Raw genomic sequence first — 25113 nt, forward strand, 5'->3', positions numbered from 1 at the left:
CGTTTAAAGATTTTATGTTCTGTTAACCTCGTAAGGAAAAAAGACGTAATTATATGAATGTATGTCTGTATTTTGATAGAAAAATTATGGGAATTGAACGAGTCGGGGTGTAATTTTTATATTATTTTTTTAGGCGACGGGCTCGCCAACTTTGTTGTAAGCACTGTCTCTGATTCTTAATTACCTCTCTTCATTCCAATATATATTCATCCAGCTTAATGCCACTTTCGAGTATTGGTTCTTTTAATCTTAAAAGGGAAAATAATAATAAGAATAAGAACAAAGTTATAAGTGTGTAGGATCTAAAGTCCGTCTTTAAAGGCTATTTTTAGATAAGATTTTTATATTTAGTTGGGATTCATGTCCGCAATATCATAGATAATCCGCTTCCCTATTACAGCGGTTACCCATGTTTTTTATAGCGAACATTAAATCTCGCTCTCATTACTGAATGGCATTTCTATTCTTTTATTTTCTATAATATCTGGCTGTATAATTTTTCTATGATATGTGGCTTTTTAATAACGCTTCTTGGGAAATTCGATATTTGCACAAGGTATAAGTGCTTGTTTAGTCGCTTCTTACAACATCCTTACTAAAGATCGAGCCATAACTTCTGGAGTCATAAGCAAGGTAACGTCGGGACCAAGAATAATTCGGTTTATAAATTGCAGTGCACTCTAACAATAATACATTCGAGAAAACCTTTTTTTTTGACGTTGGTTAAAAGCTTAGTCACCCTAGCGACAACGGCTTCTAATCGACTTGTGAGGTGATATCGATAAACGTTTAGCCCAGTAATTACCATATGTGTGGACGCCTAGTAGTGTTCTTCCTGTTGCCGTGAGGGAATTCTTGATTAATAATTTCTTTAAATTATTCCATACTAATTAAACTTAGACGTTTGTAACATAAATAATACGCTTAAATCTTGTTCCCGCGGGAATTTAGAGAAATCCCTCTTTTGTTTAAATTTCTACATCCAGCGGTTTGGGCTCCACATTGTCTGTCAGTCAGTCATTCGTATATATATATATATATATATCAGATGGATATCAGACAGATGGTTTGATCATGTGGCGAGGATGAACGAAAGCCGCTTGACAAAGCCAGTACGAGTAGCAGAGTAGGAATAAAAAAGAGAAGATAGGGAGAAGGGTTGCCTGCAACACTTATATTTGTTCTTTATGACAGAACTTTTGTTCTTTAATCGTCTTCTACGATGACCTCCCACAGGACGGGATGCCGGAAATAAGACACGATTATATTGTACCTGCATAAGGAGCACTAAATAAATCCATTATTATTTTAAAATCGCCATAAACTAATTCTACATACTTACTATTAAATTTGTTGTTTATAGTAAAACTATATTGACAAAATTTATAAAAAGGGATAATAAGATTTTCAGTGCCTTTTGTTTCCCCTTGTCTAAAGTGTACGGTGACTGCATCCTAGTTTAGTTTAACTATATTTGTTAATTCTGTTCTCATGTAAGTGGATTTAATGTAATCTTTTATGAGAATAAATTCTTGAAACCTGTTTATTCCTGTGAACTACAAATGTATGAGATTACTCTTGTAATCCCGGCGGTATTCCCGGTATTATTACAAAAGCTAGTTTGCATTAAAGCTACCATAGTTAATACAATCGCGGAATGGACGTTTCTCGTTTTTCTATTCTGCCTTGTAATTAAACATAATCTAATAATAATAAACAGTATAAAAAAACTATTGTCACGATAACGTCATAAATTCCGGAACTACTGAACTGAAAAAAAAAATACACAGATTTTTAAGTCAATCATTACGTTATCATTAGAATTTACAAAGAATCAGCAACGCGTGGCTTCATACATATAGTCACGTCTATATCCCTTACGGGGTAGACAGAGCCAATAGTCCCGAAAAGACTGAATGGCCACATTCAGCTGCTCGGCTAAATGATGCAATTGAGATCCAAATAGAGACAGGTTGCTAGCCCATCGCCTAAAAAAAGAATCACAAGTATATAAGCCTATTCCTTAGTCGCCTTTTACGACATCCATGGGAAAGAAATGGAGTGGGCCCATTCTTTTTTGTATTGGTGCCGGGAACCACACGGCACGCGTGGCTTCGTCAGTTAAAATTTCTATATATTCATCATAAAAAGCATTGTAAAGTTTCATTCAAGTCGTACCAGAGATCCCTAGGGAACGTAATCGCTTAACGACGCAGATGTAACTATTGAATAAAGAGGTTTGTAGGGACCTCGGTGATTAATCTCCATCGTAAGGGATCACTGCTATTGAGGGCGGGATCAAGTATATGGTAGTAACGGCAGTCAAGAGGGTTGAGTGTAAACTTGCACTAATTTTCACATTTAAATTGAAAGGCGACTACGAGAGAGGTTTATAAATTTGGAATTCTTAGGCGATGGGCTAGCAACCTGTCATCATTTGAATCTCAATTCTATCATTGATCCAAACAGCTAAACGTGGCCTATCAGTCAAGACTGTCGGCTCTGGGTACCCCACAAGGGATAAATATGTGATTATATAAATGTATGTATGAATTGATAAGTTACCATAAGAAAAGTTGGTACCTAATTGACTAGCCTGCACGACATGTTCGTGGAAAATTGATGGTTGTCATTGAGCCTTCGAATTACACGCGCATGAATTGCGTCATGTAAAAATTTGCCTTTGCTTATTCTTCTGAGTAAGAGGAGTGATGAAGGAGACAAAAAAACCACAAAAGAAACTTGCCATCGGTGACAAAGGGACATTTTCGGTAGAATACGTCCACAAGTATAGATAACTTCAATAAAAAAAAATACTTTAATTAATTTCAAATGATTATCAAAGTAAAAATTCAACCAGTAGTGTATTGTGCAATATTTGCCGTCATTTGAAATCTTTGCAAAGAGCATTTGGCTTTTGTCCACCTTTTGCGGTACAAAAAACAACTTTATAATATTATAAAGTTCATGTAAAGCTTGGACTATCTTTTTAATACTTCCCATGCATCGATCTGATTTACAATAATATGAAATTGTCCGAGATTCACTCGTTGATAAAAGCGACAATGTCATGTCACATTTAATAGTTCGCAGATGCAATGTTTCTATCATTACTGCCAGATGTGTCAATAAAATGAACATGTCATGCATACATATAGTAACGTTTATATCCCTTGAGGGACAGACATAGCCAACAGTCTTCAAAAGACCAAGCCTATCCCTTAATCTCCTTTTACGACATCTATGGAAAAGAGATGGAGTGTGATGGTGGTCCTATTCTTTCTTCTATTGGTGCCGGGAAAGATATTTATTATATTTTATGATAAATACTTATATAGATAAACATCCAAGACCCATGCCAATCAGAGAAAGGGATTCGAACCCGTGGCCTCTTGTGTCACGAAATAAGCGGACTACAGCTGCGCCACAGAGCCCGTCTAACTATGCGCAATCTTCATCTTAATCTGTTTATAGGCACTGTCTATTTTAGTTGAAACTCTGAAGCCACTCAAATTTCGTTCTAACTTGATGAGTATGCATGAATTTCAAACTTTGTTCAGCAATTTGGGCTAGCCTAGATAATTCAACCTAACCCTGCTCTGCTTAACACACATATAATCACGTCTATATTCTTTGCGGGGTAGACAGAGCCAGCAGTCTTGAAAATACTGATAGGCCACGTTCAGCTGTTTGGCTTACTAATAGAATTGAGATTCATATAAAGTGACAGGTTGCTAGCTCGTCGCCTAAAGAAGAATATCAAGTTTATAAGCTTATCCCTTAGTCGCCTTTTACGACATCCATGGGAAAGAGTTGGAGTGGTCCCATTTATTTTTTCTATTGGTGCCGGGAACCACACGGCACATACTCGGCACTCTGCTTAATCTGTTTTAAATAACAATAGCAATCCGCTGCAAACTGAGCTAACTACTTTAAAATGCAATCTACTCAATGAATTCTATTAACATGCGATTTGAAGACAATTTATCGTTCATAATTTATTCAATATACATATATACAGTCAGGTCTATATCCCAGATGGAGCTGACGACTGAAAGACAACGTTCAGCTGTATGGTTTTATGCTGGAATTGAGATTTGAATAGTGACAGGTTGCTAGCCCATCGCCTACAAGAGGATTCCCAAGTTTATAAGCCTATCCTTAGTCGCCTTTAACGGCGTCTATGGAATAGTGGTTCTATTCTAAAGTGCCGGAATCCGGAAACAACTTTTTTACATTATTATTAACCTTATTCTTTACATTTTTCAGGTACGATTGAAGTAATTTGTTTCATTCAATTACATTTTATGGAATGTTGGCGAAGGCACCTCTCATAATTCCCACTTACACTCGAGGCAAGTTTATTTTTGTAAGGTAACTTAATCAAACATTCATGTTATGATATATTTCTATTACCAGACAATGTACAGCGGCAACTACGGGGCGTAGGAACCAAAAATGTGTTACGTATGTCCCTTAAGTTGTAATACATACGTACATATAGTCACGTCTATATCCGTTGCGAGGTAGCCTGAGCCAATACTCAATCTCGTAAAGACTGAAAGGCCACGTTCAGCTGTATTTAAGAACTAGAGGCCGCCCGCGACTTCGCCCGCATGGAAACCCTATCAATCCCGCGGGATCTCCGGGATAAAAAGTAGCCTATATGTTATTCTGGGTCTTCAGCTACCTACATACCAAATTTCATCGTAATCGGTTCAGTAGTTTTTGCGTGAAAGACTAACAAACATCCATACTGACATATTCACAAACTTTCGCATTTATAATATTTGTAGGATATCCCGAAATTTCTAGAGAAAATTTAGTTTACTGCTAAATTTTGTTTTCTTTTATACATAGTGATCTATAAAGAAATCCACATTATTCTTACATCCCATTCTTAGGCCGTTTATCGTTTGACATCTGATCGACAGTGGCATTCGCTGTGCGGTTGACGTCCGCCTTATTAATGCGAGGAAACAAGAAAAATACGATTGTACGAGAAATTTATATGAATTCCCAGTCGTTCGGCTGTCTCCCGAGAAAATACACAGCCTGCCAAACATTGAAACATATTGCATTTCCTTTATTTTGTTTTTTAATAGTTATAGTAAGCGCAGCGTTTAAGAAAAAGTAAAAAAAAAAAATAACGTTTCATCATTCATTTTCTATATCAGAGTAGAATGTTAATTTTCTATTATGCAAAAGCATGGACACATCTAGCAAATATATCAAGTACATACATACATATAATCACGTCTTTATCCCTTCCGGGGTAGACAGAACCAACAATCTCGCAAAGACTGATAGGCAATAATGGTATTGAGATTCAAATTGTGATAGGTTGCTACCATCGCCTAAAAGAAGAATCCCAAGTTTATAAGCCTCTCCTTTGATTGATTTTTACAATTTGTACCAAAAAAAGAAGCAGCTGGCACTGGCACACACTGTATCTTTTGTTTGCTACCCGTCCAGAATGGTCTACCAGACCACTTAAATTTGCTATTATTTGTACATTTTGTTTCATAGCAAATACATTTTCAGTTGGTACTTTAAGTAGATACCTAGTCACTGTATTGTATGTATTTGTAAAACGGACGGGTTTCGTGTCCCTACGTGATCCAAATAATGGAACTAGTTTAACTGCGCGTGGGTAAAATAATAACTGAACAAGTTGAAATTAAGTTTGCTTAATATTTGGCTCGTAATAACATTTCCACTACGTAAATGGAAGCTTACTTAAATTATCGATATCTATAAAATAATCTTAAATCTTTTGTTGCCCAGCTGAAACAACTGGTTGTTTTGTCGAGACTGTGGGCTCTGTCTATCTCGAAAGGAATAAAGACGTGATACTTGAATATGTGTCACATAATGACGTCAATATTTTGTAGGCTTAGTAAATCCTACTTATAATAATTGAGAAAGTTGGAAAGTTTGTTAGTATGTGTGTATATTTGGATGCCGTTTGTGTACTTGTTACTCTTCGCGCAAAAACTACTAAACGGTTTTTCATGAAACTTTAGGATAATATAGCTTAGTCAATGAAATTACATAATAAGTTCCAATTTAAAGAGATTTGTGAATGGCGAAGTCGCAACATCTAGTGACGTACATATATAAGCCACTATATACTAATTTATAATTAATCCACAATATACATTTAATTAGGCTCCCACATATGAAACTCTCTACAATAGTATAGCTCAGTTAATTACTTCATCAGTAGGTTTAGTCAACCAGTGTTATTTGGTTAATTAAATACCTAGCTTTAGAACAAAGCTACTCAATCCGACACGCTCGATAAGGAGAGACGAAACTAATTAGATAAATAAATAAGGGCTCTTTAAGAGGCCACTTTGAACATTTATCGCTTTCAACGTAGAAAGAAAACATCTTATGTTATTTTACTAGCCTAATAAATCGCATGTAATATTATCAAGTAATTCAATGTAAAACATTTATATTTTCGTCTCGACTTTATATAAAAATTATTTATTTCAAATGAACTGCGCCGTTGAAAAATATGAAATGGCTATGCTAATAGGGCTAGTTTCAAAGTAGATGGATAGATATATCCTTTATTTTCTTGTACAATCACACACTTAAAATAATATGACTTTTCTCACATCATCATATGTATAGAAAACTTAATATCAAAAGCAAAACAACTTATAACACTAACCAACCAATAGTTTTAACGAAATGATACTGTCAACGGCAAACAACATGACCTCCTGGTCAAATCAACAAACCAAAACCATAGATGTTCAAGTTTCTCTGCAGGTGACTGTACATTTATTTTTGCAGAATTGTCGGTCTGACCATCTGATGCTACTTCCACTACCTTAATGATTCTCGTAACCGTAAATACTGCCCTTTTACTCTTATCTCTCCATTTTATCTCCGATCTGATAACGTCGCGGAGACATATGACCGCGTAAGGAAAATCTCCCAATAGTCCAATTGATTAGGGGGGCTTATGTCCGGGCTCCCCCTATTATTTACAAGTGGAAGTCAGAACGTTAATCCCAACATCAGATATTATTTAATTAGGGTGAATGGACGTGGATTTAGACGTCTGTATCACCATAACGTAGGTAGAAGATAGACGCTTTTACTATTTATAACACGTCTATATCCCTTGCGGGGTAGACAGAGCCAACAGTCTTGAAAAGACTGAATGGCCACGTTCAGCTTGTATAAAATCGTTGTGATTTTAATATTGCAATCGCACGCTGAATCTCATTTAAGAAAATGTATATTTTCGTTTCGAATATTTTCGATAAAAATGTAAAATGGTACTTATTCAATTCGTTCCAAACGAATCCATTTTGAGTTCATACGAAATATTGTAAATGCAATTTTAAAATTGATGAACGTTTTAAATTTCAGCTTTTATTCCTCTCATGGACTTTTTTTATTAAGACTGATATATGTAATTATGTTTGTGCCGTGTGGTTCACGGCACCAATACAAAAAAGAATAGGACCACTCCATCTCTTTCCTATGGATGTCGTAAAAGGGAACTAAGGGATAGGCTTACAAACTTGGGATTCTTTTTTAGGCGATGGGCTAGCAACCTGTCGCTATTTGAATCTCAATTCTATCATTAAGCCAAATAGCTAAACGTGGCTATTCAGTCTTTTCAAGACTGTTGGCTCTGTCTACCCCGCATAGGATATAGACGTGACCATACGTGTGTATGTATGAAGAAATTGGATATGAAATTAATTCAAATCTAAGGCCAACCTACTTTGGGCAAACTTTGTGGTATGTATTAAAAATTAATCAAATTATGCTGTTTATTTATAAAATTAATCCGCGTTCGTACGAGCACAGATTATGAGCTGTCCACGTTACAAATTTTCCTAGCTATAGCGAAATCTGCAGTTCAGAAATAAACCAAAAAATATGAGTCTGCGCCGCAAGTGTGCGACTAATGTAACGAGTTTGAAACTCTGCAGAAAATTCTCAATTTTATATCGCATTCGCCAGGCAGAATCAGAACTAGTTAACTTAGTGCATAAAATATTGAAGGTACGAATGAATTAACATTAAATTAATGTTATTTTATACATTATAAAGCTTTAGGCGCGATTGGTCTAACATTAAAAATTGTCCAACGCGCAGTTCTTTTCAATTCACAATGTATGTAGGTTTTACAAAAAACACTTGCTAATTTTGTAGTTCGAGTTTGGGTTGTAGGGACTTTATCAAGTATATTTTCCATTTAAAAAACACATACATATGGCCACGTCTATATCCCTTGCGGGGTAGACAGAGCCAAATGGCCACGTCTATATCCCTTGCGGGGTAGACAGAGCCAACAGTCTTGAAAAGGCTAAATGGCCACGTTCAGCTATTTGGCTTAATAATAGAATTGAGATTCAAATAGTAACATAGGTTGCTAACCCAACGCCTAAAAAATAATCCCAAGTTTGTTAGCCTATCCCTTAGTCACCTTTTACGACATCCATGGGAAAGAGATGGAGTGGTCCTATTCTTTTTTGTATTGGTACCGGGAACCACACGGCATTCCCATTTACAAATATGGAAGGTAATGACCATGTTATTTGTTTAAAATTTATTCACATATATTAACGTCATGTGTATTCTCTCTTTAATCTGCGTTCGTTGTCTGTTTGGCAAAGTCGTGGCATCTTCCGCGAATCTTCAAGAAGAAACTACGTTTTTCATTCAAGTGTTATACGTAACTTAATATCCTCTTTGACGTGCATTCCCCGGATTGTATTCCTGGAAGGGAGTGAGCAGTGAAATGTGATTTGATTTTATTGAATTTGATATGCGATGGCACAGATTGAAAATGAAAAATGTATAGTCATTCTCTTCGTATACCAATTTCAGGTTATGTTTACCCAAGAGATAAGGGCTATAGGTCTCACAATAAACTGAAAGTAGTTGAGAGAGATTACATTATATTATTTGTGGCAAGAGCAAAAACAGGAAGTAACAGGTGTAAATCTTGTTCTGTTAATTGTATGTAGATATGTATTAAAGAAATCTCCGAACTCGCATGAAGAGAGTTATGAACGTGGATGAATCGTAAGAAGTATGCGAATATCATGACAGAAAAGATGTAGTCTTGGTTTAAGGCGTGGTTTTATGTAGGTATGTATATATTATTTTCCAAAATGTTTCAATTTCCGAATACATATCGGAACTCTGTTAACGGTATTCTGAACATAATAAAAGGTTGTTCCAGGTATTTCCCGAACAAATCAAAGGTCATATATGGTTCACTGGTTGGACAAAATGCGTGGAATTGCTTTTTATTCGACCTACACGTACATAGGTCATCGTAGAAATGGTAGCCCCGTGAGTAGTCGTTTTAACAGGGGTCCATTTTAATGATTCTTACTGTACTGCCCTGCAGTAAAGTGGTTTGACAAAATGAGTTATGTTTTCTGTGGCGATATCTACTATGACATAATTATGAAAATAAATTATTTTTTACGTGATTTTAATTTATTAACTTAATTGTCAAAATTTAAATAGGAGCTCAGACTAAAATGGTTTGTATGTAAGATGAGAGTATTTTTTTTAAATACATAACATACACGTATCACGCCTCTTTCCCGGAGGGGTAGGCAGAGATCACATCTTTCCACTCGCCACGATCCCTGCATACTTCTTTTTTTTTCTTCTCTTTTTATTATTGGTTGGAATCACTACCGATCCTGTGAAAAACACATCTATTATTTACGTATTGTAAATAATAGATGTGTTTTTCACAGGATTATAAACTAATTGTATACTAGCGGCCATGCATATTTTGTGAAAAATTTCATAGAAAATTTCACCCCCCATTTTAGTATTTTAGGGGTTCATTATTAAAAAACCTATGTTAGAACGCGGGTATTTAACTGTTTGCATACCAAATATTTGAATCGGTACAGCAGTTTAGCTGTAAAACCGGAACAGATAGACATACAGCTAGACTTTGGCATGTATAATAAGTAAGTAAGGGATATTATTCTATGCTAACACCAGCAGAAACATGTGAGCTAATCTCACAAGTTGTTTACTTCAGATCCTCATTTACCTGCCCCCCATATCCCCCTCCTCTCCCCCCCACCACAGTTATTTGAGTTGCCAACTCGGCGATTGTTGAACTTGCTAACTCTGAATAGTTGCGATGTCAATATAATTACCCGACTACGAAAGGACGGTTATGTCTGTTTTGTTTGCATACTACCGTTTGAGCCGGTGACGGTGGAGTAATTATATTTTGTGTTGAGCGAGAATGTGCTTCGTGGTTTTAAACTTATATATATACTCGTAAGGTGACTGTTTTAAAACTAGAATATTGGAAATAAAAATATCTTTATACAAAAAAAACTTTGAACATAAAGAATTTAAAAATGCAATTTTTCAAGCTTTTTTGCGGGGTTTTGTTTCCACAATGAATGCCTACCTTAATGGCTAATTATTATTACTAGAAATTCGGATATTATTTTTTTCTTTGGTGTATTTGGTTCTTTTTCTTTTATAATTTTTGAACACAAAACTACACACATCTAAGTTTCAAAGTTCTAAGACTAGTAACAAAGCACAGAGACTATTTGTCTGCGCGACAACAAACATGTCTACGCCGTAGCCAATAGCCTACGAAAGTTTGTAGTGTTCGTAGCATTTCGTAGACGTGCTACGGAATGCGTAGCTCGTAGACAGTTTCAGTAGACTGCGCCACGCTACGTGTTAAGATTACTTTTGAGCATAGATTACAAAGTAAATTAAATAAAGTATTATAAATTGAAATTAAAAGATTTATGTTTTGTTCTTGTCTATTGAAGTTTCTGTAAGGATTTAATAAATAAATCTGAATAATTTTGAATAGTCAGTTATAGCAAACTTTTAGTTAAGTATTCTACGCTACCGGAACAAATATAATTAACAGAGTGTAAGTAAAAAGAATTGTTGACTAAGTAAGTAAAAAATCTGAACTTCAAACTAAACAGCTAATTCATTGACAGAAATGCTCTAGTATATCAGCTATACGGTATGCTAACTATACCAAGAGTAACTTAATAAAGCTGTAGTTAATTTGAAATATCTCAATGTTTCAAAAATAACTAAAACTACCAGAAAATTCCCTATAAAAACCTTAAACTCGAGCTGAAATTAATTATTAATATTCACTTACATTTCAATCAAACGTGCAACATTGTAGGTGGTGTACAATTACGTGTACGCTCGTCATAATAGCTAGAATTGGAAATAATGGTGCCCGTCCATTTGTGAGTGCGCAGCTCGTAAATCTGCAGTTCCGTCATTGCACGCCACATCGAAACATCGTGAATAGAGAAAGCAAATTTCGATTTATACAATACTAGAGGCCGCCCGCGACTTCGTCCGCATGGAAACCCTATCAATCCCGCGGGAACTCTGGGATAAAAAGTACCCTATGTGTTATTCTGGGTCTTCAGCTACCTACATACCAAATTTCATGGTAATCGGTTCAGTAGTTTTTGCGTGAAAGAATAACAAACATCCATACATCCATACAAACTTTCGCCTTTATAATAGTAGTAGGATGTCTTTTTCTTTTTCCTCCTGGTATTAGTTCCGGTTACACCATCACCTCTTTTTAGTGGAGCCTGAGGTGCGCCTTTGATCATAATTTATACAAATTAATAAAATAAATAATTATTGTTGCTAAAACACAGTGATTTGCCGCTTTTACTTATTTATCTTGTTCCTTTATTGTTTGCTGGTTGATTGGAAGATATCCTTTGGTGGGATAAGTTCTTTACTAACTCTGTATTATTTCTTGTAACTGTGTAAATATCTGTGCAATAATTACAAACAAACAAATAAATAAATGTATACGGGACAAATTACACAGATTGAGTTAGCCTCGAAGTAGTTTCGAAACTTGTGTTACGAGATACTAACTCAACGATACTATACTTTATAATAAATACTTATATAGAAAAACGTCTAAGACTAAACTAGTTGTTCATACAAGTAACTCAGAAAAGGGTCGTAGGTATATGGCCGCGGTAAGATTTGAACCTGTGCCACTCTGTGCGTCATGGTTTTAGCCGGGTATCTTACCCATTTCACCACTAATAATTAACATTATCTTCTGTACTCTCAGTGTTTTATAATTGCATGCTGATGTCGGAAATCCGGGACGATTGAATTTGGTTCAAATAGGACAGAACTATTGTTTGACATGCATTCGTGGTTAATTCGGTGAATTAGTTATTATATCTCGTGAAATTAATGCCGGAACATCCATCATAGCTGAATTAATTTAAATGTTTTGTTAACGTACCAATTTTAACATAATTGTCAAATAGGAATTGTGATCAATAACATGTGGATAGCTTGTAATGGCTATTATTTATTCATTATATGGATAAATTAACAACAACCCAATAGGGGTATTTGTGTATCATCAAATTAAATTAAAGTCGTGTTTTTTTCGAATTACTACATAGATTATTTTTTTTGTAAGCATAACCGGTCCTAGTCTTCTTCCTTCTGGCTTTAGTCCCAGTCTCGTCCTCTGCAGTTTTATTCTTGAATGGTGCCCGGGGTAAGCCTTTGATCATGGATACCGAATTGGGTGAGTCAGGTTTTTACACGAAGAGACTCTCATCTGACCTCCGCAACCTTTGCAGGGGAACGTAACACGTATTGAATCGATGGTAACATGCAGTTATCTGAAAGTGCGGTTTTCTCACGATCATTTCCGTCACTATAATTGTATCTGTTAGTATTCCAATTTTACCAGTCCTAGTGTTGGTAATGATATCTTGCAAATTATTATTTATTGAAGAGCTCGCATAAGAATATTGATACATACATACATACATACATAAAATCACGCCTCTTTCCCGGAGGGGTAGGCAGAGACTACCTCTTTCCACTTGCCACGATCTCTGCATACTTCTTTCGCTTCGTCCACATTCATAACTCTCTTCATACAAGCTCGGCGGTTTCGGGTACTTTTGACCTGACCCTTTACCAGGACGTCCTTAATTTGATCAAGATACGTTCGTCTAGGTCTTCCCACTCCGACCTTTCCCTCCACACTCTCCTTGTATATCTGCTTAGTCAACCTGCTTTCATTCATCCTCTCCACATGACCGAACCATCTTAACATACCCTTTTCTATTCCTGTAACTACATCTTCTTTCACATCACAACATTCCCTTATCACGCTGTTCCTTATCCTGTCACTCAATTTCACACCCATCATACTCCTTAACGCTCTCATTTCCACTGCATTTATTCTGCTTTCATGCTTCTTTTGCCATACCCAACTTTCACTCCCATACATTAATGTCGGGACCAACACGCCCCTGTGCACAGCCAGTCGAGCCTTTTTGGATAGTTTCTGACTGCTCATAAAGGCATGCAAAGCTCCATTCACCATGTTCCCCGCGTTCACTCTCCTTTCAATATCACTATCATACTTGCCATCTGATGACTGTAGAGTCTGAAGAATATTGATAACTGTAGATAAAGCAATATAAATAAGAGTTTGTTGAGATTGTGGAATGTATCACCGCTTCACTCTACTAAAAGAAAAGCAAATTATTCTAACGACGACTCTGCCAGTTAACCTTTACAAAAATAGCAAACCTTTTCGACAAAAATGCAAAAGCTCGTATTCTGAACATTCGTCGAGAGTCATTACAAAACTCTCTTCCCGATTTAGACGACAAACAAGCAAATGCTACAGTACCTACTCGCGTTTCACGCACTCGCCAAAATCCTGAAACGAAGCCCACTTCACTCGGGAGCTGTCCCCGAGGACCCTCCAGTTGTCAGAGTACTTAGTCCTATCAAATTACGAAGTACATACACGTAGTAAAGTTTATCGGAAACAATTTTGAGGTTATAATTGTTTCGTTTGATGTCTGTCTATCAATTAGTAACTTATCGTGTGGTTTTGTTACATTGGAAATCTATAATTTAGATCGGTGGTAACTTCAGCACGACATTTTCATTGATTGTTTTTGAGCTGCAATTGACAAAGTATGCTTCAACCAATCACCACCACCAAACCAACCATCACGTGCGGTGCCTACCACCGGCAACGCCGCATTTTAAAATTTTACGAACACAAGTATCTGGTGTCCACCCCAGAATAGTGTTAACGGACACCCTGAAATTCTGAAAAACTGGCCAGATATTCTTTAGGAAATATGTGTTAATATTCCCATAGAAACATAAAATTACGCCTCTCTCCCAGAGGGGTAGGCAGGTATTAATACGCCCTTCGCCGACTACTTCTTCCTGTCTATAGTACCGGTTGCATCCTCACCACTCAAGAGAGGAGCCCGGGGTAAGTTCTTGACCTTGGATCCTAGATTGGGTGAGTCAGATTGAGATTCGAACCGGTGCCTTTACGCGCAACCTCGTTTTGACCAGGAACCTTACCGATTCGTCTAACAACGCTCCCATCAACTATGATATCCATTTAATTTCGTCGGCGACTGTACCCGCGGTTCTAGGTTTGAGGTATTAGCGCAACGTTCTAGGTTTGACCCGGTTTTGTGTTTTATGGTCACTGAGTAAACACCTCGCATTAAGTTGTTAACTTTTGATGTACGGTTTTGTTTTAAAGCACTGTATTGTGGTGCGTCGCTATTTACTTGCGTTCGGGGTGCGAGTTATTAAAACAAAAGTTTGTTTCAGTATAACTTTTGTCTGGCTGTGGAGATACTCACAATAAAACCGATCCTTATAATAAAAATAAAAACGCGGAATACATTCAGTCAGAAAAGTATCGGGAATGGATTATTTATTTATGGTTCCAAATTCAAATTTTTGTTTTTTTTGTTGTTGTTAGATTGGCACAACTGTTTTCCATTTTGGCGCGGAGTTTGAGTTGCATCTGTTGTTTACATTAAATACAGTGCTATTTTTAGTTATATCATATCTAGTGTGTATTGCTAATTTCATAATGGATAAAAACATCGAACAAAGAGTTTGTCTTAAATTTTGCATTGCCAATGGAATATCGTGTTCGGAGTCACTGAAAATGTTACAGAAGGCTTACGGTGAATCGACTTTATCAAAAACTCGTGCTTATGAGTGGTTCAAAGCGTTCAAAAGCGGTCGAGATGTGATGGAAGATTTGCCTCGCTCTGGTAGGCCATCAACGTCTGGAACTGAAGTTAACATCGCAAAAGTGAAGGAAATAGTGACTGAAAATCCTCATTCAACTTTGAGAGAGATAGCCACCGAACTTTCTGTATCTCACGAGTCGATCCGTACCATTTTAACTAATAATTTGGGTATGAAACATGTTGCCGCTCGGCTAGTCCCAAAAGACCTGAATTTTTTTCAAAAACTCAATCGCATGAGAGTCGCTGAGGACATGCTAGAACGAGTCAATTCCAACCCAACATTCATGAAACGCATTGTTACTGGTGACGAGACGTGGGTTTACGAGTTTGACATGCAAACTAGTCAACAAGCTTCGGAGTGGCGCCTTCCAACTGAACCGAAACCGAAAAAACCACGCCAAAGTCGTTCAAAAGTCAAAGTCATGTTGACTGTTTTCTTTGACTATCGCGGTGTTGTGCACTCGGAATTCTTGCCGGAAGGTCAAACGGTAAATAAGGAATACTATTTGAGTGTTATGCGGCGTTTAAGAGAGCAAATCCGACGAAAAAGGCCAGATTTGTGGAAAGAAAATTCTTGGATTTTGCACCATGATAATGCACCTTCGCACAAGGCCATCATTGTGAACGAATTTTTAACCAAACACTCAACAAATACCATCGAGCAACCACCATATTCACCAGATATGGCTCCAGCCGACTTTTTTCTTTTTCCTAAACTCAAATTACCACTTCGTGGCACCCGTTTTCAATCGGTAGAAGACATAAAAGAGAATTCGCGGCGAGAACTGACCTCAATTCCGGAAACAGCGTTTAAAAAATGTTTTGATGATTGGATTATTCGTTGGCGTAAGTGTATCGTTTCTAAAGGAGCATATTTTGAAGGTGATAAAATAAATTTGGATGAATAACAAACAGTTTGTGTATTATTGATCTTTTCCTGCTACTTTCTTGACAGAGTAGTACATACAAAATGTCAACGAAATGCTTAAACTATAGTATTGGAAATAAATGGAATTATGTATATCTGTGGTGCAGCGGCAGTGCGCTCGTTTGTGGCACAGTAGGTCCCGCGTTCGAATCCCGACTCATGATGAGAAATGAACTTTTTATGATTATATATATAAGTGTTTATTATGTATTATAAAATATAATATCGTTAAGTTAGTATCTCATAACACAAGTCTCGAACTTGTTTCGAGAGTAAATCAATCTATGCAATTTGCCCCCAATATACATATGTACATTTATTTATTTTACCCAAAAAATTAGTTTTAAGTGTATTTGTAACACACTTTCGTGACTAAGTGATAGAGTGACTGCCTGTTGAAACTATTGGGGATAGGAAGCTGAAATATGGCACGTACGTTCTTTAGGAAGTGTAGGAAGAAAGGAAGTGCACAAAGCGTGGATATCGCTTAATTCCCGCAGGAACAAAAAATATCTGAGAGTTTTATCTAAGTTATATAGATAATTTCAACAAGACAATAAAATGCAATGTTATTTTTGCCTTATCGCCGTCGCTGAAAGGCTAACTATTAGGGCGCTTCAAGGGTCCCCAAGGGCGCCATTAAGATTTATAGTGCCGGCTTGTTGACTCCACATTCCGTGGTAATGACCTGTTGATGTTGTTGAGGACCTTAAGAGCTTCACTTAGGACCAAGGGTCCTATTCTTGAGCAATCAAAAAGTTTCCATTAGAAAAAAAATTCTCTTTATGCACAGCTCTTATACAATTCGATCTGCTTATGAATATCAAAGAATTGGACAAATTCTATTTCGAAATTTACTGAACTTTTTCAATTGCATGAAAATTGTGCTCCAGATGCTGGATGTGCTTGATTGGGAACTTAATTTTTTAACCTTTTATAAAGTGCCGTGTGGTTCCCGGTACCTATAGAAAAAAGATGAGGACCACTCCATCTCTTTCCCATGGATGTCGTAAAAGGGGACTAAGGGATAAGCTCTCTATCGCCTTGTCACCTTTATATCTCATATCCATCGTTAAACCAACAAAGCTGAACGTGGCTTTTCAAGTTTTTCTAATTTATAGACGTGACCATGAACGTATTAATTGTAATGCACAAAATGTTTATCATTTCGCAACAATATTTTTTAAAATTACATAGAAAACTCAACTTTTTCTTAAACTTTACTTTACTCAAGTTTATTCACTATCCAACGACGGAAGTTTTTTCAATACCAATAAAACCTTTGGCTCTTGTAGTTAGTGCGGCCTCTTAGACCCTCTCCGTGCCTCAATAAACGTAAAGTGACCCCTATAAAGAGACATCATTTCGACAACTCTATATATAAGGAATAGCATTAGTTAATTACTGTGCACTTTGTCTTAGATATTTGTTAAGTAGTGTTTCTTGTTTTTCTACTTACCTAACTACTAATAAGTAAGTAGAAATTTTACAATTACTTGTAAAAAAAATTGTAATTAGACACCGAGTTGACTGACCGTTTTACCTGCGCCTGCTAAGTAATAGTCAATAAACTATACATAAAAATGAGTCCCTAGGACACGCGATATTACGTTAACTCTTACAATATTATAGAATAACACATACACGTTTTATTCTATAACATTGTATTGGGTTGGATTGTATTTTTTTTATAGACAAATAAGAAGGAGAATGTAGATTTATCAAGGCAAAGACGCAGGATCGTAGCATTTGAAAAAAGTAATCTGTGCATACCTTTGCGGGAATGAGTTAAAAAAATGTAGGATAACAAATTGATAGTTATAAAACGTCGTTTGTGCTTAATTATTAATATCACAATTTTAAACTTTACATGTTTACCTGAAGCCAACCGTTCTTGCTCGCAACACGAACCGTTCAACATTTAGTTCCTAAACAAATAGTGCGTTTCCCTTAAGGAAAACTATCTAAATCCACTTAACCGATTTGGTGTTAGTAGTTGTTTTTTCCTTATTTAGTCGACACGATCAGTCAGCAATTATTACTGATTCAGCTAATAAAACAGTTATCCGGCGCAGAACTTTGGGTTAACTTGTCTTACAATTAGCGACAAGTTTTTTGCTTATAAGTAGAGTATAATTGTACACTATTTGGGAATAATAGGGATTACTTATTTAATCATAGTGTGACGAAGTAGTCCGTACAATTAAGTAGTTATAGAGTGCGTGAGAACCTATGCGATTTCAAATAAAACTTATGTAGGGTGCTTTGGACCAAAACGTACTTAAAGTTATGATGTCTGGATATTTTTGTTATCCTCCTCTTTCAACGATTGCTCACTATGTATGTATATGTCGCGCGAAAAACTATTGCTGTCCCGTTTCACGTCATAATAAAAAGCGGAACAGCGAGAAAGAAGCGAAAGAACGGCGTCACGCGTGACTTGCTACGGAGGCAGGACTTTAAGTATGCTTGCTTTTGTGCCTAATTACCCTGAATAAGCTTCAGCAAACATACATAGACACACATACATACTCATAGTCACGTCCACATCCCCGACGGAGCAGACAGAGCCAACAGTCCGAAGAGACTGATAGGCCAATTTCAGCTTCTTGGGTTGATGATAGAATTCAGCAAACATCTATACTAATATGATAAAGCTGAAGAGTTTGTTTGTTTTAACGCGCTCAGGAACTGCTGGTTCGAATTGAGAAATTGTTTTAGTGTTGAATAGACCATTTAATGAGGAAGGCTTTAGGCTATATAACATCACGCTGAAACTATAAGAAGCGAAGAAATAATGGAAAATGTAAAAAAAACGGGCGATATTATTCATCCTTGAGGGCTTCAATGATGCTCAAAATAACTATTCCACGCGGACGAAGTCGCGGGCACAGCTAGTCGTTTATATTGCCATTTATGCCTTGCCGAGGTTTTAATCCTAATGCGACCATATTTCAATAACTATTAAATGGAGTAACATAAAAAAGTTTAATTAAGTTTTTTATGTTACTCCGTGATAAGAGTGACATAAATAAAACCGGAGCCATATTCACTTAACTATAATTAATTCCTCGCAATCTAGTCGGCACTTTCACTTGTTCGAAAACTAACCGAACTAATAAAACAATCCTTTATTGCGAAACTATGTTCAGACAGAGTAACTAGTTTCGCTTTTTGTGTTGATGTATGAGAAAAAGCTTTTATATTGTTGTGACATTTTTAAACCTTTGTCACGGCGATGATACTATTATTTCACTAATTTGAGCGGGAATTCGGCGTGATTTTTTGTATGTATGTATTAAATACCATCTAATATCATCAGTTAGTGGTCCAAAAAATTTAGTTTTAAAATACAAAAAGATTAAGTATTTTCTTATCTTTCTCGTATAGCTTTTTCTAGATTGTATTCTCAAATTGTATTGGTGCTGGTAACCACACGGAAGAAAAAAAGAGTAGGACCACTCCATCTCTTTCCCATTGACGTCGTAAAAGGCGACTAAGGAATAGGCTTATATACTTGGGATTTATCTTCTTCTTCTCTTGGCTTGCAACCTGTCACTATTTGAATGTCAATTCTATCCTTAAGCCAAACAGCTGAACGTGGCCAATTAGTCTTTTCAAGACTGTTGGCTCTGTCTACCCCGGTAAGGTTTTAGACGTGACTATAAGTGTGTATGCATGTATTCTCAAATGTAAGCTAAGTATCGAAGGTCAAAGTTCGCTAAAAACTACCTGTAAATCTCCACAAGCTGTTTTAAAAATAACACCAAAATCTCCATCGGTTGCTAAAAGATTAAACTGAATTTACTAGTTTTTATCTATAACATACATCTCCTTTAGCATTTTCCGAAAAGTTTAAATCTTATCCTTGATAAAACGCAAGATATTTTAGCTGGCAAACAATTTCCTTAAACAAATACATTTGTATACAGAAACCCGATATTTATATATTTCAGAGTGGACCTTAAGACGCCATTCCAGTATGCGTTAGATAGGCTTGACCATAGCATAGCTTAGCTCGGCCATAGTGACAAGTTATAATTGCATATTCAATAGTCAAGTATATTGCCATGTGGTTTCCGGAATTTTAGAATAGAACCACTCTTTACTTTCCCATGGATATCGTATAAGGCGACCATGGGATAAACTTTGATGATTCCTGTTATAGACAATGGGCTAGCAACCTGTCAATATATGAATCTCAATTACATCATAAAGCTATACAGCTAAACTTGACCTTTTTCGGTACTGTTGGCTCTGTCAGATATAGACGTGCTATGTGTATGTGTGTATGTATGTAATATTCCTTGGTAAAAGAGGGGATGTTCATTTGTATAATCTATTTCACACTTTTACCGTTATAATTTTGATGCTTTGAAATAAGTTCTCTCTCTCTCTCAACTTACTTCGAATCAACAAAATATGTACTAAATCATTTTTTGGATATTACGGCTTACATTTATTTTTATATTTTTATAATGCCATACTAAGCCAAACGTTAGCATTAAATGATGGAGTAGCGCCTTTAGATCCTCACCCTTTCAACCCTCTTAAACGATCATGCCTTTAGAGTAGAACCTTCCTACATAAACAAGAAAGAAATCTGGCTGTATCCGATGACGTCTATTCCCTGAACGGTCCGGGTATTGTCGGAAATTCGTGAAAAATGTAGCCGTGAACTTGCAAATATAACAAGTGGTAAGTATATAAAGTTGAAGGTAAAATGAGGGTTAGTTTTGACATAAATAACTCGAGACTGCGCTGAATGCATTTTGTAATAATTCCTTTTTCACAATTTGTAAAAGATATATTGGCTTACGATTGAATTATGCCAAGTCGAAAGAACACAATCGTATTGGAATCCAGTGTTATAATTGATTAAGCTGAAATTTTACTCTCTCTACGTGTGTATGTAGGGATAAAGCCTGATTGATGATTGATTGATAATTATGTACGTATGTGTTTGTTTGTAGAGTTGATTCCTACCGTGAATAATTATAATTATGTAAATTGAAAAAATAGGCGACTTAGTTACTTAAAAATTTGGGAAACCTCTTGTAGGCGATGGGCTATCAACCACTATTTAAATCCCAATTCCATCATATAATCTTACAGCTGAACGTGGCCTTTCAGTCTTTTTAAGACTATCGACTCTGTCTGACTCCGCAAGGGATGTAGACATGCCATATGTATGTATTTTCTTTAAAAAATACAATTATTGAGTTCGGATAATCTATCTTAATATGGTAACTTCGCTATTTCCGTAAATCGAATAAAAGTTACTGTAACTTTGTAATGGAGGCCCGGAATGCGATTAGGGATGTGATTCTTGTAATTGCTATTTGTTTTTTTTTCTATCAAAAATGTTTGACTTTCGTATTTTTCTATTCAGCCTCTCAGCGTTAGTCTCTGTTGTGACCTCTCGCTTGGGACGAAAAATCGAGGAATGAATAAGTCTGGTTACTTGTCTTACGTCTGGCCAGTGGATAATGATTGTGTACATTTATTAGCCTGATTTTTAGTTTATGTATTTTTCTCTGAATTAGGATAGTATTTAAACAAAGTTATTTGTTTTTTTATTTGTACTATGTAGACAAAATACTTTATTTTTGCTAAATTGGTTTGGTGACTATCCATTTATTTTGAATTTTAATTTGTTACAAGTATGTCTCGTGTCATCATAGATGTTATACTAAAGACTCGAATCATCAGTCTTTATAAATAATGAAAAATGTACAAGTAAGTAGTTAAATTTACCTAAATGATTGATATTTAAATGGATAGCTACTAGATTATGTCCGCAGCTCCGCCCGCGTAGAAATAATTCAGTATTTCATCTCTCAGTGCTCTCCTACATTTCACATGGTACAAAAATGGAAATTTTCCATTTCCTCTGCCCAGTTTTCTTGTTTTTTAATTTCCTCTGTTAATCGGTTAGGCACTTAATTAGTCAGTCACTCGGTTTTATAATATTGATTAAAACCCAAGTATCTAGGTATTTCACAAAATCTGAAATCGTTTCAGAATTTACTAGAAGGTGAAGTGGATGTCAAGCTTCAAATACATGCAATATATTTTTTCACCAAATAAGTTGTTCTCATCAAAGTAACAATCTAAATCGTTCGTGCGAGTTTCCTTATAACATACTTCACGTTAATAGGATCAGGGCGGCCATGAGCACAGAGCACGGGCTTTCTACCGGCAATACGACCCTGCTTTGTGGCGGGCACAATCGTTCAACTTTGTCCGAGTAAGAACATTGTATCCGGTAACGAACTATTCCAATTATTTTTTCTCCTTTGAAGTCAACAGTGTGGAGAAAACAATTGTTTGTTTTCCCCTTAACAACAGGTTATTGCGATAGATAAAAAGAGAGGAAGGTTAAAAGCAAGTCATTGGACGTCTTATATTATTTCGTATTGTTTGTGATTTAAATTGAACGTGACTATTTTGAAATCATTATAATTGACTGTTTCAAATGGTGTTTAATAAAAGTGCGAATATTTGATTAATTTACAACGAAACAATGTTGCAATTAATTCGTATCTGTATGTGGTCTTGTTACGTCACTACATAATTAAATACTTTAATTTGAAATGCCTTAACAAATATTTTAAAATGGAAAATGTTACGCAGTATAATCCACGGGTAGCTTTTTGATTTAAATAATTGCATAGCGCGTGAAGCGGCGACTAACAAATAAGGCATACTTTACATTGCACTGAAAATTGACGTTATTTTTATATTTAAATAAAATAATATTTATACTATCTTAAAAAGACGAGATTGTTTTTTCGTCTACAACTACTCAATGAAACCTAATTCAATCAAGCTTCACTCGGATTGTTATGATGTTAATATGTATTTTTAAAATTCTTGCCATCCCCTTACCCAAATATCTTCCTCCATATTAAACTTAAATTCAGAATTGTATTTGTGGCCATTTGCCATTCGTCCTAATAATCTTTTTGTTTTTCATGTCATTTCAGCTAGCCTCGAGGCTATTCTAGAGTAGCTGAAATGACTAAGAATATAAATGATAAAAGCTGATATAAACTATCATTTTTATATTGCGTAAATTTAACTCAGACCTTATGTTGCTTAACGCGCGAATAGCCTTATGTACAAGATCGGATTTTAACCCGGTCTCCTCATTATCATATGGCTCATACAATGTAAAAGTTTGTACATGAAAATACGTGGGATTTGGAGCACAATGGAAAGGTAATGAGGGGCAGTGACGCCTTTGTCAGGTAAAGTCAAAGTTTTTAGGGTTGTTCATGGCGAAAGTTCGTGAATTTTAACTGTTTGGTGAAGGGTATTGTATTTTCATCGTTCTTTATTCGCCAAGCCTTTGTTAACTTAACAAGAGCATTTACATTTTACAATTACACATATCACGTTTTAATCGCATACGGGATAGACAGAGTCACTAGACTCGGAGGTCACGTAGTGGTGAAATGGAGCTTTAAAGACAGTAGAATGTTGCTAGCCTAGCTAAGCTAGGGTTTTTACACAATTTTCCTACACAATTATTTTAACTTACTAAAACAGTACGATTACGCCAAATTTAAATTGATTTAATTTTAATCCATTTGTTTATCAAAAGAGGTGAGCGTAATGCTAAAAGCATTTCCGTTCATTACATATGTACAATTCAATTATCGATTATTATTGTGGAGCTTATGAGCATCGCGGTCGGATTATTATTATCTTGGAATAAAATCATAAATAAATTATTTATTTATTTCCGTACCAACTAAGATCAAAAAAAAAAAACAGCGTGAAGACGCTGTTTTTTTTTGTCCCTCTGTAGAGGAGCCCGAGGTCAGCTTGTGATCACGAATCCACTGACGACAGCTATACGACTCATACAATTTCGACTGTATATTAGTCGCTGGGCGACCGATAAAATTTCAACTCTTTTATTAACTGTTTCAAATTACTTAAGAAAAACCACAATTATCGTAGCTTGGCAACCTTATTATACGGGAAAATAGCTTTTGCGAAAAAAATGGGAAAAAGAAAATTTTCCCAGACGTAGGGCTCAGCTAGATCAACGTGTATACTGGTGCGCACCAATATTTCAAATTTCAACAAATCATTTGAACTAATTTTGATATATATAGCTCGATTCGACAAATATAGCTCGATTTATTAATCGAGCTATATTTGTATTCAGTTTTATACTATTGTATATAGCTTTATACTATTAAATATATGAAGCTGTATACAATAGTAGTAGTAAAGGGTAAAGAAAAGGATGTATACGAAGTTCTGATTCAATGAGACTATGTAATAAGCAAACTATTTCTGTAACTTCTTCAGTAAAATATTTAAAAATCTTGTGACACGGCTGTGACTATATTTAGTAGATTCACGTCTCAGCAATACCATTACAAGAATATTTGCCATCTTGGAGTGCAGTGAGATAAATCTATTTTCCGTTACAGAAACATTTGCGACGACGATAAATTTTAAAGGAAATTCGATAAGATCTGAATTGCTTCCTGAGTTAGCAAATTATGGAATAATATGAAAATGTATTTCTGACTTGTATGTTATCAATTTTTGACAAACCTTTGCTTGCTTACCTTTTTTCATTATTATTTAAAATTTATTTTACCAGTTGCATTGTCTGGAATTTTTTTTTTTTTTTTTTTTTTTTTTTTATTTTTCAGGAATTTTTGTATAAAATATTATTTTGAATCTAACACGGGATGTTGTGGGCCGTAGAAAATTTGCAGAATTAAATCTATGTGCGGTGTGGTTCCCGGCATCAGTACAAAAAAGAATAGGACCATCCACTCCATCTCTTTCCCATGGATGTCGCAAAAGGCGACTAAGGGATAGGCTTACAAACTTGGGATTCTTTTTTTAGGCGATTGGCTAGCAACCTGTCACTATTTGAATCTCAATTCTATCATTAAGCCAAATAGCTGAACGTGGCCTATCAGTCTTTTCAAGACTGTTGGCTCTGTCTACCCCACAAGGGATATAGACGTGACCATATGTATCTATGTATGTTAAATCTATTCTCAGCTTTGAAAGTTTGGGTATGGATATACTGTT

At 35.8% G+C, this 25113-nt stretch overlaps 1 protein-coding gene across 1 annotated transcript in view; it reads left to right on the forward strand.

The window, feature by feature from the left end:
• The window catches only part of LOC106143435 (beta-1,4-N-acetylgalactosaminyltransferase bre-4), a 118415-nt gene that overhangs the window by 33358 nt on the left and 59944 nt on the right, over positions 1–25113 (forward strand). The window lies entirely within an intron of this gene.

This window comes from Amyelois transitella, chromosome 17, assembly GCF_032362555.1.
Source record: "Amyelois transitella isolate CPQ chromosome 17, ilAmyTran1.1, whole genome shotgun sequence".
In the NCBI taxonomy this organism is placed as follows: domain Eukaryota; kingdom Metazoa; phylum Arthropoda; class Insecta; order Lepidoptera; family Pyralidae; genus Amyelois; species Amyelois transitella.